This window comes from Bacillus rossius, chromosome 1 (genome assembly GCF_032445375.1).
Source record: "Bacillus rossius redtenbacheri isolate Brsri chromosome 1, Brsri_v3, whole genome shotgun sequence".
Classification (NCBI taxonomy): Eukaryota; Metazoa; Arthropoda; class Insecta; order Phasmatodea; family Bacillidae; genus Bacillus; species Bacillus rossius.
In genome coordinates this window covers 115,240,271-115,254,875 of record NC_086330.1, presented here as the reverse complement: position 1 = coordinate 115,254,875, position 14,605 = coordinate 115,240,271, and the positions used below count along the sequence as shown (strand labels likewise).

The following is a 14,605-nucleotide window of genomic DNA, read 5'->3' as shown; positions in this document are numbered from 1 at the left end:
GGGAGGCGAGTGACGTCATGTGACGTCAGCAGGAGTGGTCCTAGCCTCCGCCGGCCGGCAAGGGTCATGCTAAGCGCGCGCGTGTTTCTACCCTTCTGTAGCTGCCGGACGTCAGCTTTTGTGGTGTTTCCTTACTGAACACGCCTGTCGCTGTTCTGTTACGGGATGTAACGGAAATTATGATTATGCACCTAGAGTTCAAGTATTCGGGTTTACTAAAAACAAAAGCGGAAGACGACTATGTCTGCAAATAAATCCTCGTGCCAAATTTAAATTATCAAATTATTCAAAGTTCAGTTAATTCTTTTAGTACAAATGGCAATAGTTTTTTTCTGTCGTCCTTACAATGAATGTACGTTTTTCATTTCCCAGTTTAAAAAATATCTGTTACTTAAATCAAACTGTAGATTTTCCACTTATGCATTTCTTATTTCACTGGCTTCTTCTTTGTGTCACATAAGTAGCCTAGTATTTTTCGAAAAAAAAAAAAAAAAAGTGTGTAAGCTGCTTCTCGATTAGTTTGCAAAGATAGAAGCGGAAACGTTTACTAGCCAAACTAAAGAAATTAAATCATACAGTAAATAATATTAGAATATCACAAAAGCAATACTCAAATAATAATTAAAGGTATAAGTCTATATTATAAGCCAATTTATTCCGTTCTTTTTAAAGATAATCATTACTTCTTGAGTTTTAAATCATACTAAACATTACAGAAAGACAATCTAAATCTCGAAGAAAAAAATTATATTTGAATTGAAAATTTATCTTTAAGAAATAAAGTGAAAATCAAAGGAATAAAGACCAAAATCCAATGTCATACTTGTTATACCAATAGATTTTAACAAACTACATAATACATTTTCAATGAGCCTTTTTATAAATATTTATGGGAAATATGATGCATGATGCAAGAACACTGTTTCATTGTTAACGCTGCACCTTAATCCAGGTTTATATAAATAGCATTTAAATATTATATCGGGTTTACTATGGAAAAAATTAAGATTTTTATTAATGTATTAAAAATTATATTTGATAGTAAATTTGTGAATTCATGAACTCTTAAAGTGGTAGGAGACTGCTACAACAACTGCAATGCAGACTGAACTGTTCACCTTTGACGTGGCTAGGACCACAAACCAAGCAAGGTCACTGTAGTATTTTAGTCATACGAATATAAGTTTACGATGTGAGCCTATTGGACAAACCATTTGCAAAAAATATAGATCAATAAAAATTACTTTTCATCTTTTAAACTATTTATCAACAATTCTTACATATTAGGATGCTCATTATAGAAATATTTTACGCAGATATTACTTAAGGACAAATTTTAGTTTGAATTATTACTTTTAGTTGTGAACTATCTTCTTGTCAGGCGACCTAAAATTCATTAACCTAAATAAATTATAGTTTTTTTTTACGAAGCTGGCTGCTGTAATAAGAGTAATCTGTAACTGTTTTAGTTACAAAACTAGCTCTGATATGAGTAGAAAAAATTATAAAATAACGAAAGTTTATTTTAAAACTCTGTTTAAAAATCTATTTTGCTCGTAAAAATGTTATCACCTCACATAGGAAAAGCGGAAGGGAAGATAATTAGTTAATATTTATTTGGTTATAATCGTTAAACGTATTTTCTCTTACCGTATTGAAAAGCTTTCATTCGTTTTTAGTGATGTTTATCTTAGATGTCTCGCGTTGTTTGTGCTTAAAACACCAATTTACAATTAAATTTTACTGTATGTCGGATACGCTTTTATGACATGAGTCTAGCACTATTTCAAACAAGTAAGGATTATGTTTGTCGAATATTTCCCTTGCGAGATATCACTGTATTTGTCACCCAGCCGTTAGATCACTTATTTAACTAGTTAAATTATAATTTACTACTTGTTGTAATGTTATATGTGCAAACTGCATAGAGTGACAGAAAAACAAGATAATTGTAAGAAAATGGTAGCAAATAGTAGCTGCATCGCTATGGAACAGGCACGCCTTAGAGCCGGAGCAAGGGACCACTCTTGGTAACGTCACGCGTTTGAAAGCAGGCCTGTAGTCCAGAGGTTGTTGGCTAGGTCAACAGCGCGTGGACCTCACTGTTTCTGCGACCACGACAGCCAGTCTGCTGCGCCTGCGGGTTCTGGGAGTCGGCAGGCCCGCATTGCAGGAGAACGCGCGGCATTGCATTGCGCGGGCGGCAGGGGCAGTTACCTGAAGGCATCGCCGCGCCGGCGCCGTGGGAAGAGAACCGCGGTGTGTGTGGACAGCGCATATGTTACAGCTACACGTCGGCGGCTAATGTTAATGGATATGAGGTGTAATAAAGTACGTGATATCCCTCATAGTGGCGTGAAGGCGCGTGGCCGAAAGACGTCCCCAGATTACGCACATGTTCTAGCCGCCCAAATCGAAATATAGGGACAGATAGCATGTCCAAGGTGGACTAGGCGTGATCAGGGTATCTGCAAGTCACGAAAGTCAACGAAAGAATAACGTAATGGTCACTACGCCACGAAAAAATCCCGAAAAATAGTAACTGTGCTGGAAGTTACTAAACTCTTTAATTTTCAGCAGCCTAATGCCTACTTTCATTTTTAGACGCTTCACTTCGGTTTATTGTCGCACATTAATTAAATATATAGAGACTGTCCTTTTCAATCATGTGGAAATCATCCCTAAAACGGTTTAGCTTTGTGACACAGAAATTGGCGTGTTCCTATGAACATTTTTTGTATTGTGTTTAATTTTGTTTATTATATTTCAAAAACTACTCAGTTATATTAAAAAGTTGTAAGGAAAGGTATTTAAATGTCCTGAAAAATAACTAAAATTGTTTCACCGGGTATGTGTAGACAATCAGGTGATGGTATGAATGTAGTGTTTTTCTGTTCCTTTCTGCAGCTCTAAACTCAAGGGAATATTTTTCCACGATCAAAATTCCACTACCGGGTTGTGAGTAGAACCAGAGACCTTCGATGTACAATAAGACGTGCTAACAGCTGAGCCGCATACGTTGCTTGACCGAGTACTAGTTAGTGTGGCGGTTGTTGCTATGTGGTATTTAACTACTTCACCGAAGTTGCATCAAGTTCAGCTCACAGAAATGACCTACAAAATCTCAGTTTGAAGTGGTTTTATATGGCCCTGTTCTACAAAAAAAAATTCCGTTTGAAGTGGTTTTATTATGGTCGTGTTTAGTTAATTTCACAAAAACCTGCAAACGTTTTTCCGTTGCTTTATAGCTGTTAGGTTTGCATAACGTTAGGGGACGGCTGCGTTTATATAGTTTTCATGTTTTTGTAAGTGAAATGAAGGACGCGCGCGCTTCTAAATGCATGACTAAGTATACGTCATTCAAACAGATGCTCCCCGGCCTACAGTCCGTTTCACATGACGTCATACACGTGCTGCGCGAAATTGGCCGAACTTGGAATGACGTAGGCAATACGCAGACGCCTCTAGATGTAAATTTATATGCATAACCACTGTGGAAATTTAAAAAAAAAATGTATAGTGAATGACCACTCAAATAGGCAAAACAGAACGTTCACACTTTGGAAAGTCGGGGAAAGTAAGAAAATTTACTTGAAATCTTGAAAACGTCGTGGAAATTACCCAGTGGTTAAAATTTGAGGGGAAAATTTAAAGTTCCAGTCTGCCATCATCATGGCCGTTAATGATTTTTTTTCAGATGGCTTTTCAGTAAATAGTTATAGATACCTACTATAAAATGACATGCAATGTTCTGTTTGAATGTACATTTTCGTTATATTATTCTAGGCCAGCTATGGAAATAGGGGAGGCTGTATCTAATTTTGAATTTTTGTAATTTTAAGTCAGATAGGAGTCAGAAAGATTTTATTGGATTTTTTATACATTTAATAATAAACTTTTTTTTTTTTTCAAATTACGCGTAACATGTGGCATATATCTAACGTTGAAGTTAGCTACTAAACACAACATTATTAATATGAAATATTAGACATCTGCCATTGCTGTTTTACGTTGGTTGTCATAGAAAAAAAAACTCAGGAATGGAAAACAAAGATGAAAACATTTAAAGTTTCGTCCAGATGATCTGTTTATTTTCGTTACCGGATTCGTCTGTGCGTCGATGTGTTGTTCGGAGTTGTTTCCCTGTACAGTTCTGTCTCGTACTTGTCACCCTTTTGTGTTCGTCGTTGCTGTCAATTTTTTTCTGATTAAATTTGTTTTACGGAATTGTCTGGTACTTTTGACGTCAGTTGATTTCGACTTGTTCTCCGTTTTTTTTTTGTGTTTTTTTTTCATTCCTGAATTTTTTAATCCTTAACAACCAGCGTAAACCATGTGTAAATACAAAATGCTGTACTTACAGAGAACTGTCGTGGGTAATAAACTAATGGCATTGAAAATGCAATAACCGCGTGAGGCGGGTGAAACATTCAAAATGGCCGCGAGCAAATGTCCTGGCAACCAGCGCTGCTGCTTCGCTCGCGACAGTTAGATGTGCACGTAGTACTGGAAGTCGTGTACGTTGCATGACGGCGCGCTATATTCGTCTCCAGCAGCAGCCGACGTGCAGTTTGTTTGAGGGGGTGGAGAGCCCCCTAACAACCCCTTCCCCTTCCCCTTCCCCTTCCTTCTCCTTCCCCACGGAATGTTAGGCACCATCCTCGGAAGAGTGACGTCACTGTTTGTGGCCCGTGGCCAGAATAAGCAACCCGTGTCCACGGGTAGGCGTGTCTCCGACTAGTGACAGATGCTTTCAGAATGACCAGTAGTACTAGCCGAGCGCCATAGGCTTACTAGCTTTCCTAAAAACATCTGCTGAATTAGTGTCAGTACACTAATAGTTGCCAGTATGCCAGTAGTACATGAATGTCAGTACAGAAACTGGGTTTTACGGGCGTGGACATTGAATGACGTCATTACAATATTGTTGTATGGCATTTGACATTGAACCTGGCCGCCTTATTGGAATTCGACATACTGGAACTTTAATAATAATAATGATTTAAAATTTTAACTAAATATGTAAACATATAATTAAAAAGCACTACATCATCTACTTTAAAAATCACCGGTTCGAAACCGATGAGTGCGATTTAATAATTAGTTAAAACGTTGCAACTATTTCTAAAATAAAATACGTATGTAGCCTAAATATCTAGTGGGAGGAAAAATGCACTTAACGTCACAGATATAGGAGTTCTAGGGTTCTATTTTCGTACACTTAAAAAAATTTCACAGATATGTCTTCTTTCACACAACGTCCAGTCGTAGCTATTAAGTCTGTAGTATTTATTATCACTGGTTAATGGTGATAAAGTCACGTAGTGATAGTCCTACATAGCACCAAGAAGTGCAAGTCTGCGAGATCTAACTGGATTGAAGATGTCACAATGACGCTACTTAATAGCAACTGTATATTTTTACGGTATGAATTTTATTTTACCTCAAATATTTTTAACGTTTGTTGGAACCACAAAAAAAGATTAATTAAAACCTTAAGTTTTGTCTGCTCCTAAATGTTTGAGTGTTTTCTTCTTTGGTGTTTTCGCAGCTTCTCTCGCGAAACAAAACAGTAACAGTTTAGCATGCATTAATGCATAGAGGGCGTCTACACGATGATATATGCAGAATGTGAAGTTGGGTCGTGACAGCAAAGGTAATGGACAGTTCCACCCCCTACTGCTGATGCTAGGGTGTGGCGCTGGCAGATACTCTGGTTGCCATGCAGCCCTTCTCCCCGAGTAGAGCCCAGATCTCACCAAGCTCTAACGCCATCGGTTTTATTTTTCTTGCAATGAACTGTACACTTGAGAAAAAATTGTGTTTGTATGGACATGAAGACTGTTGATATAGATGGGAAGTACCATATCATAACTGTTACTTTAACACTTGGAACTTTAATAATACAGACCATGGTTTAGATTATTCTGTATACGGATCTTTCTGTTGCTGGTACTAAGTTGGGTTTTTAGCAAAACTTTTGCAGGACTGTTCTGTTGCCATTCCTTTTCTATTTTTTCAGTGTACTAAGTTCATATGTCTTATTTATTGTGTAGTGTAGACCCTAGGCTTTCGTGGCCTCGTATGGGGAGAAGATAGTTGCTGATTCCAGTCACCTGAATAAACAAACTCATCCTAATTTGCCAGACCATCATCCAATCACGTTTGCCCACAGGGGTACCAAACGCTGTTCGTCTGTGCATGTTTCAATGAAAGTACTGTGCCAGACACTAAGCCTTCGGTTTTTATTCGTTCGGTTGTTATTCGGCTGCAACTTGCCAAGCCGAAACATGATTTCCTCGGACGTGATGCTATTGTAGAAAGAGTGATCTGAATGTTGCATTGACTTGGCGACGTCAAGTGGGCGGATACCGGTGACAAGCAACTGCACAGTAATACTCCATTCTGAGCGGTTGCGAAGTCCTGTCCAGAGTCAGCACATGGCAAGCACCAGCTCCTATACAAAACATTAATCATATTGGAGAAATTACAATAGTTTTATATTTGTTTCATATTTTATAATGTCTCTTTCATATTTGTTTATAATAGTGTATTCAAACTGCGCTTTCTTAGAATCAAATCATAGTAGCCGACGAACCGTTGGGAGCTTATCAGTGTGACATGTGGCTACTTTCATATTGAAGTAATCTACCGTTGCAAGCGCGGATCCATACACTATTCTTCATTTGAAAAAAAATTATATTATGTTCATGCCTTTGTACATGCGTTTTTTACATGCCTCTGTTTCTAGAATTTGTTTATGTAGCTGAAATGTATGTTCAAAATTATCCGTTAAAACCTTCATCTTTCACGGTCTTTTTGGTCCGTCTCTGTCCCTAACTACCTTGGACGCACCATTATGTTGAAAAGTGAAGACTTTTTTTTTTGTGCTGGAGGTTCTGTGACTGTTATAACCATTGAGATATTCTGGGTGAAATCTGGTGGTGAATCGATGTTTAAAAAACAATATCAGTGAGAACGTCTCTGTTTACCTAGTGTAAGTGCTTGCTCCATCCTGCCGAACTGTGTATAGAAGTCGCTGATTGTTTTTTAGAGTGCGGGAGGGAAATGGAATTGGTGTCGGTGGTGGGATCTGTGGGTCCGCTTGTGTACTGCGAATGATCGTCTGCCTTCTGACTCCACTCCGTGGACACTCTCGGAACATGGTTGTTCGTGAAATTTCAAGCATTGATTGCTTCCAAACGACGTGAGGAAATTCCGAAAAAAAAAAAAAAAAAACTGTATTATAAATCTGGTGAAAAGGTTTTCTTGCTGCCTGGTGAAATCGCATGTATACTTTGTTTTGTTTCAACTGTGCGTTTTTAAATGAAAACTGTTGAAATGGTGTTTTCACAATCGTTTGGGTATGAAGTTTGTTATACTTAGTATTGAACGTTTTACAGAACCGTGACTCTAATTTGCCGCTAAACCTCGAGCACTCTGCCTCACCCGTAGATTCATTTGTTTTTCTCCATTTAGAAAGATTTCGCCGGGTGTTTCTCTAGATAAAAATTGCATATTATGTTTTGCTGCATATTCGTTTGCTAGTTTTTGTGACACGTTAACTGCTCACTAAAACGTTTTGATTGGCCAATTTGAATTTGTTCAAGGTTACCTACCTACAATGATTTCATTTTCAGTTTGTTCACTGCTAGGTAATGCGTACAACTAACTTTACAGTTCATTGCCAAAATATTTCTTTATAAAATGTGTATCTAATGAGAGAGAAAAAAGAGACATATGTGGTGCATTTGGCAGGAAATAATTCGTGAATAAGTGACCAGACCCCGAGAGAACGTATCCGTATATGCATATTAAAGATTATGTATCCAGATGTTCCACTACACGGAGTGAGTCTGAATTCCACCGAAAAATTGCGGCTGCAGGTTCATCACGACAAAATGAATTGAAAACATACACGATGTATGGTCTGAATGCTTCCCAAGTATGGTATACGTCTTTGAAGCTGTAACTGATCAACTTTTTTTGTTATATATAATAGAGAAATATTTAATATTGGACACGGTTCGTCCGAATTATGTTTTATTCACCTAAGATCTACAGTCAACGTGAATTTTGTCGGTAACGTAAAATAATTTCATTATAATAATTGAATACCGTAACACGTAGCAAAATATGTAGAAAATAAAGGTGTTGCCCCAATCATATCGATAATATTTTAAACAGCGAAAAGTTTTGATATGGTTGTAGAACTTAGTTCAATTAGACATTGTCCAGAAACTTATTGCTCTTTTGCAAATACTTTCTTTATTATTTACAATAAAAATATTGTATACAATCCTTGGGAAGCATATGCTTTCTACTGTTTTTGTCTTGATGAACCTGCAGTTGAAGTTTGGAGGTCGAATTCAGAATCAACCTGTATGAGCATTGTAGTTTATTTTCTGTAACAGTTTTTGCTCCAAGGTAATGCTACTTTTTATCTGTTTTATTTGCCTGACTAAGTAATCACGTCGTGGTCACTGACTAGAAGTTGATCTGGGTTTGGACAGCTATATAACTAGTACAACATTGCTCCTGTTAACTCATATTCTAAAAATTTTCAACGAAAAAAAAAATTAAATCTAGCGGAACGTCAGCCGCGAGTCCGGACCGCAGTCGTCGCGGTGTCTGCCGGCAACTGGGGCCGCCTGCATGACCTACTGCTGGTGTTTGTGAGCCGTGCTGGCATGCGCGCGTGTCGTTTCCGACGTCAGGAGCACAGCCACGCGGAGTAAAGTGTTTTACTGCGCGTGGTTTGTGGCGCCCGAGGCCCGCGCGGTGGCGCGATTAGTCGCGCTGGCCCGTGCCGAGTGGCTCCACGGCAAAGCGTGCTCGCTGCAGCCGACTAATTGCGAGCATATGGGCGTCCTTTTTATGACTTGCAGAACTACCGGTATCAATCTCTGTAGTTGTAGCTACAAGAGAATTATAGTGTGTACATTTTAGGCGTGTATAACCGCAGTTCAGGACGTTTTGAATTGAGCACATACTTGCATTTCAATGTTACTTACAATATCAGCATTATTATGAAATTTGTTCTCGAAATACCCTAAGAACTTCAAACGGCCCTTTTAAGTTACTTGCAAAGACAACTGTAACAGTGACTTCCTTACGCTTTTCTCATTTTGAGGTTTAATCAGAACGAGTAACGTCCTACTCAAAGTGGCACCTGACTATGTTTCAGGACCGTCCTGAGGGTGTGGGCCAGGATTAATACGGAATTGAATAAAGTCTCCGATGCTCGCTTCATACAAAGTCCCGTACGAAAATTGGTTATTTATGCGAAGTCCAGTACCAGAGATAATTTTTAAATACTCATTATTGGTATCGCCGCTACCTCGGTAATCATGCCGACAACGCCGGCCGAGTTTTAAATAAGTGTTGTTAAGGTATACTTGGGGATCAGTCAACAGAATGGTAAAATTCTTGTAAATTATAATATAGATAACTTCAGAGATTGAGTTAAGTTCAGAGCTTCAGAAAAAAAGCACGCTATTTTAAAAATTGTTCAATATATCAGAGTAGTATCTGTTTACGAAAATAATTTAAGACTACTCTGAGGAAGGGTTCCGTTCCAGTACCTGCATCGTTTATAAACTGTATTTTTTAGAAGAGTGAAAATTGCTAAAACGCGTGTTTTCAGAGTACTGTATAGGTGTACCGCTCGCAGTTGTTAGGTTACCATTTTTAATGGCTTATCTTCAGGTCCTGAAACCTCCAGTGTTCCCATTGGAAGAAAAATGATAGAGTAGAAGTTGCGATTTGGTGGGGGAGAGGTTCGAGATTGGATTGTGGTTGTGAGCTCAAGATTCTCGCACATGACGTTTCATTTACGACTATTGTTCTATTCACTTTGTGTTGCCATGTACATGGTCGGGTCGCTTGGAGCTGCTGCTCTAGCCGGCCGGCGCACGTCTAGCTGTGGCTCGTGGCCTGCTGGACTCTGCTCCCGCTAGTCTATTAGCGACTCAACATCTCTGCGTAGCTACTAATTACTGGCCTAACATCTGTCCGTTACAACCATCCACGTAGATGGCTCAAGAGACACTCTGAACTCTACTGAGCTCGCTGCACAAAACTATACTTTCAGCAGTAAGCATTACGATATGTTGTTTATTACTATTTTGAGAAGATTTATATTTATATATAAATCTTATAAAAATCTAAACTATTTTTATTGAATTGGTAAATGTAGAGAGCTAGCAACCCGTCACTAACAGCATCAAATAATAATGGTTTTCAATTTTATTTAGCCTAATATGGGATTTGTCTTCACGTCCATGCTTTTGGGGTTAGTATTACTTTTTGATATATATCTGCATTTAACACACATTAATCGATAAATTGCAACTTTACAAAGCTTCCCAGAATGCAATAATGGCATTAATATTTCTCTTACTTATAGTACAAGATCCCAACTACGGTTAACCTTCACCCATCTGTTTACCAATTGGATTTTTTTTTTTTTTAATTATAATATATGAACAAACATATCGCGAATAGGTTGCCTGATCAAATTAAGTCAAGGCTACCCTTAACTAAAATTAATGTAATAAATGTTTTCTTAACTTCTTCAGTTATTTGTTAACCAAACGAAATCAATATTAATTGAGAGTATGAAGCATAAGGAACACGAAATGTTGGGTTGTCTATCTTTGTCTGGTCCCTACTACAGGGTTGTCAGGTATGAACAGGTGAGTTGATACTATATATTTATACTCATCTTTTTTTATTGAAATATATATCAAAATAAATATAATTTTATTACGAACAAGATTGTATTAGGTTTTCTAAGTAAATTCGGTCAAGACTTGCAGTTGTCGCAATTTAAAACATTGCGCGACAGAGAAACATTGCACATACTGTTCAATGCGATAGACAAGAACGTAACGTAGCAGCTGCTCGTGACGTAAGTACTGCGTAAAAAATAGTGTGCATGATATTGAAGTTTGTTTGTATTTAAACAGTGATGCCACATTTATATAATCGAATATTTCATACTAAAATATTGTGTTGTTTGATTTTATATATTCTATTATGATTTTTTGTATTTATGTTATTTCCTTTATAAAATAAATAAAAATTTAAAAGATGAGAATCTATTATTTATATATTTATTATATGTTATTACTCACATATTATATAATTAGATATTTTTAAATTTTAATTAGCAAACAAAAATTCATTTTCGTATATTATATATTATAAATGTAATTGTAAGAGGAGACGGTTACTCCAAAATTATCTCGGCAGTGTTGTTTTTTCTGATGATATGGAGAAAATTTATATTGATTTCGTTTTTTTAACAAATAAGTGAACAAGTTAAAAAAAAACATTTATTGCATTAATTTTAATTAAGGGTAGCCTTGACTTAATTTAATTAGGCAACCTATTTGCGATATTTTAGTTAATATATTAAAACTAAAAAAGAAGTTTTTTTTTTTTCATTTTATGAACAGATGGGTGAAGGTCAACCTTAGTCGGAATCTTTTTCTATTAGCATCGTTACTCCTTGGTGGGCTATTCAAATTGAAATAGTATTTTCGCAATAATTTAAAGGGGGGATGAGTTCGAATCTGGCATCGGGCAAGGCGTCTCCCGCGCGTGGGGCGGTCCCGATTCCTCCGGGACGCCGCCAACGAGGCTAGAGGGTTTAGGTGTTGAATATGCTATACCAGTACCCAAACCGTATTCCTAGTACACGATAGGTCACGGCCAGCCCTTATTTTTAGTAAACAGATTTTTGTGTCCTATCCGTAACCTATATGCCGCCCAAATTCCGCGCATGCGCAGAGCTCAATTTTTCTTTTTATTTCGTCCAGATGGCGGACCTGCGTCTAGCGCTATTAACTTGTATATATTCAATTTCGTGAATATCGGAGAACGTACAAAATATCGGTGTGTCAAATGAAACTTTATGGTAGCGAAACTATCCTGAAACACATTTTGTAAACTTTAATGCTCGTAACATGCAATAATCGCAACTTAAAAAGTACTTGAGAAAATAAGAAAGGTGATGGTGCTGCTATCTCTAGGGTTTTGGCCATAACAATAGTATTGATGGATCTGAAACGTCCCTACAATGCGTTAGAACCATTTTGTAGTCTCACGCAAGGCATCGTTTATTAAAACGTTTGCCGATATGTTCCCTTACTGGGATTCGGTTTGGACACGTTCTGGAATACAGCCTTCGAGTTAGGTTGCACTTATAGGTTTGAACGTCACGTCGGAGTTTTTATTTTGCTAGTCGTTGTGGGCCCACCCAATGTTGTGTAAAACATGGGTTCAGTTGCCACTGTAAAGAGTCGCACTTCTATACCTCCCTCCTTGCTGTATGCTGACCGCAACCGCCGCGTGTCGTGACGGGAATGCAGCTCGGCGCGCGCCCCGCGGAAGGCAGTCACGTGGTGCGGGCGACTTTCTTCCACTCTGTCGCTTGTAATGAAGCCAGTGCTTCGTAACTGACCTGTGAGCACGGGCGACTCTTTGTCGCCCGTTCCATTCCTGTCGCGTGTAACCGCGTCCAAACAGTCGCAGAGCGATCGTCAAAGAAAATGAAACACTCGAGTTCAAACCTGTTCTTTCGCGCGGGCGTCAGAACAGCAGCAGTGACTACCGCATCCGTGAAACACTCTAGAGTAGGCAGCTCGCGCCTCGCACAGCATCCCACAGTAGGTTTGCTCTGAATCTAGAACCTCACTTGTTGATTTCAAATGTTGAGAAACGACCTGAATCCCTACAATTGGGCATTGAGAAATATTGTGACTGACATTTGAAAATGAAGTTGTGGGCAGTTGTATGTAAGTGTGTTTTAACAAACTGGAACCACCTGGATGTAGACGGGAAGGAAAAAAAAAAGTTGACAATATTTTATTTATCATTTGATTAAGCGGTTTGTTGATGCACACTTTATCAACAAATAACTCATTCGTAATACGTTTTTCAATATGTTACATAGTATGTCTCTAAATCGGTCTGTAACAAATAGTATTTGTTTTTTCTCGTTTTGTATACATATCACTTCTTTTTGCCGTATTACTATGAACACATTTATAATTAATGCACGTAATATTATGTTTGAAAAATAGTGTCCAAGATCGAACTAATCGCAGAGCCATCTTGATTATTTTCCCCTTCGATCACGTATTCACGTACATTCCGAACAAAGAGCACAGAAAGTCATGGTAACTCTACGAAATCCATCATGATACTACGACAAAAGTGACGCTCGTGTACAAGGGGAAGCGACTGCCATCTATAGTCGCGATTTCCTGTCGCTCAGTAGCTGCGAAAGAAAGTCGCTCGTGTGTATGAGCCCTTATAGACGAGCATAAAAAGTGCGGCGGGTTCCATGCTAGAATGCATCTCACTTGGTCAGATGGCTCATATTAAACGAGCGTGTTAAGAGAGTCCCTCCCATTTCAGGTCATGATTTTATATTTATATTAATCACTGATCAACTTTTAGACTTTTTCAATTGTTTAACTTTCACGAAATGAAAAAAAATATATACGGCGCATACTTTTTGCATAATTAACTGCCAAAGTTACATTTTTAAGTTTTTGGGTTGTACAAATAAGGAGAATTTAATTTATTGCAGAACTGAAACTTTTTAGGTTTAACTGCAATACCAATGGCTACTTCAAGAAATGGTTTGAATTTCTTTCAGAAAATTATAATTTATTTTACCTGGCATTTCAAAATTCTCAAATTTGTTACGATTTTGACAGCCAAGAAACATGAAATGAGTTTTTGTGATAGAAGTGCAAACCATATCATGAAGTAGCCAGTGGCATTGCAGTTAAACCTAATGGATTATCCGCAATAAATTAAATTATCCTTATTTGTGCAACTCAAAAACGTTAAAAATGTAACTTTGGCAGCTAATTATGCAAAAAGTATGCGTTGTATATATTTTTTCATTTCGTGAAAGTTAAACAATTTAAAAAGTCTACAAGTTTATCTGTAATTACTGTAAATATAAAATCTTGACCTGAAATGGGAGGCACCCCCTTAAGACATGTCCACACTTGTATCATATAAACGTACCTGTAGCAGAATTTAATACGCATCATGATACAACCGCTCAATGACAAGGCAGTTCAATCTGCATCACGTATCTGTATCATCGGCGGTGGCCTTGTCTCTCCAGCTGGAGTTGGGTCCTCCCCCGGGAAAATTTGGATTTTAAGATGTAAAATAGTGCTATTTTAGCAGTTTTCGGTTCTTAAATTTAAATATTGTAATGGTAAAATTTTTATTAATTTTAATAAGAAATTTGTTTGAGTGATGAATAAGAAATTAATTGAAGATTTGGTGCTAAGGGGGGGGGGGGGTTGAACCCCTAACACCCCCCCCCCTCCTGGCTACGCCCCTGTTAAGATGTAAGACAAGAAAATCTTGAATATGGTTGAGGAAAAGGAATTTTTGTCAACAGGTAAAGTCATGGGGGTTCAAGATTAAATGAACGTTAAGCAGCTCTTGGACGTTTCGAAACAACAGCGCTATCTTCACGTGCAGAAATGTCAACGTAAATACGGGAAGTGCAAAATGGAGTAGTTCAGCGGCTCCGCAGCTCGCGTGGCGATGATACAAAGTAATC

At 37.9% G+C, this 14,605-nt stretch overlaps 1 protein-coding gene across 5 annotated transcripts in view; it reads left to right on the top strand.

The window, feature by feature from the left end:
* The window catches only part of LOC134542652 (myocardin-related transcription factor B), a 315,861-nt gene that overhangs the window by 156,118 nt on the left and 145,138 nt on the right, over positions 1-14,605 (top strand). The gene's annotated exons all lie outside the window — the stretch shown is intronic.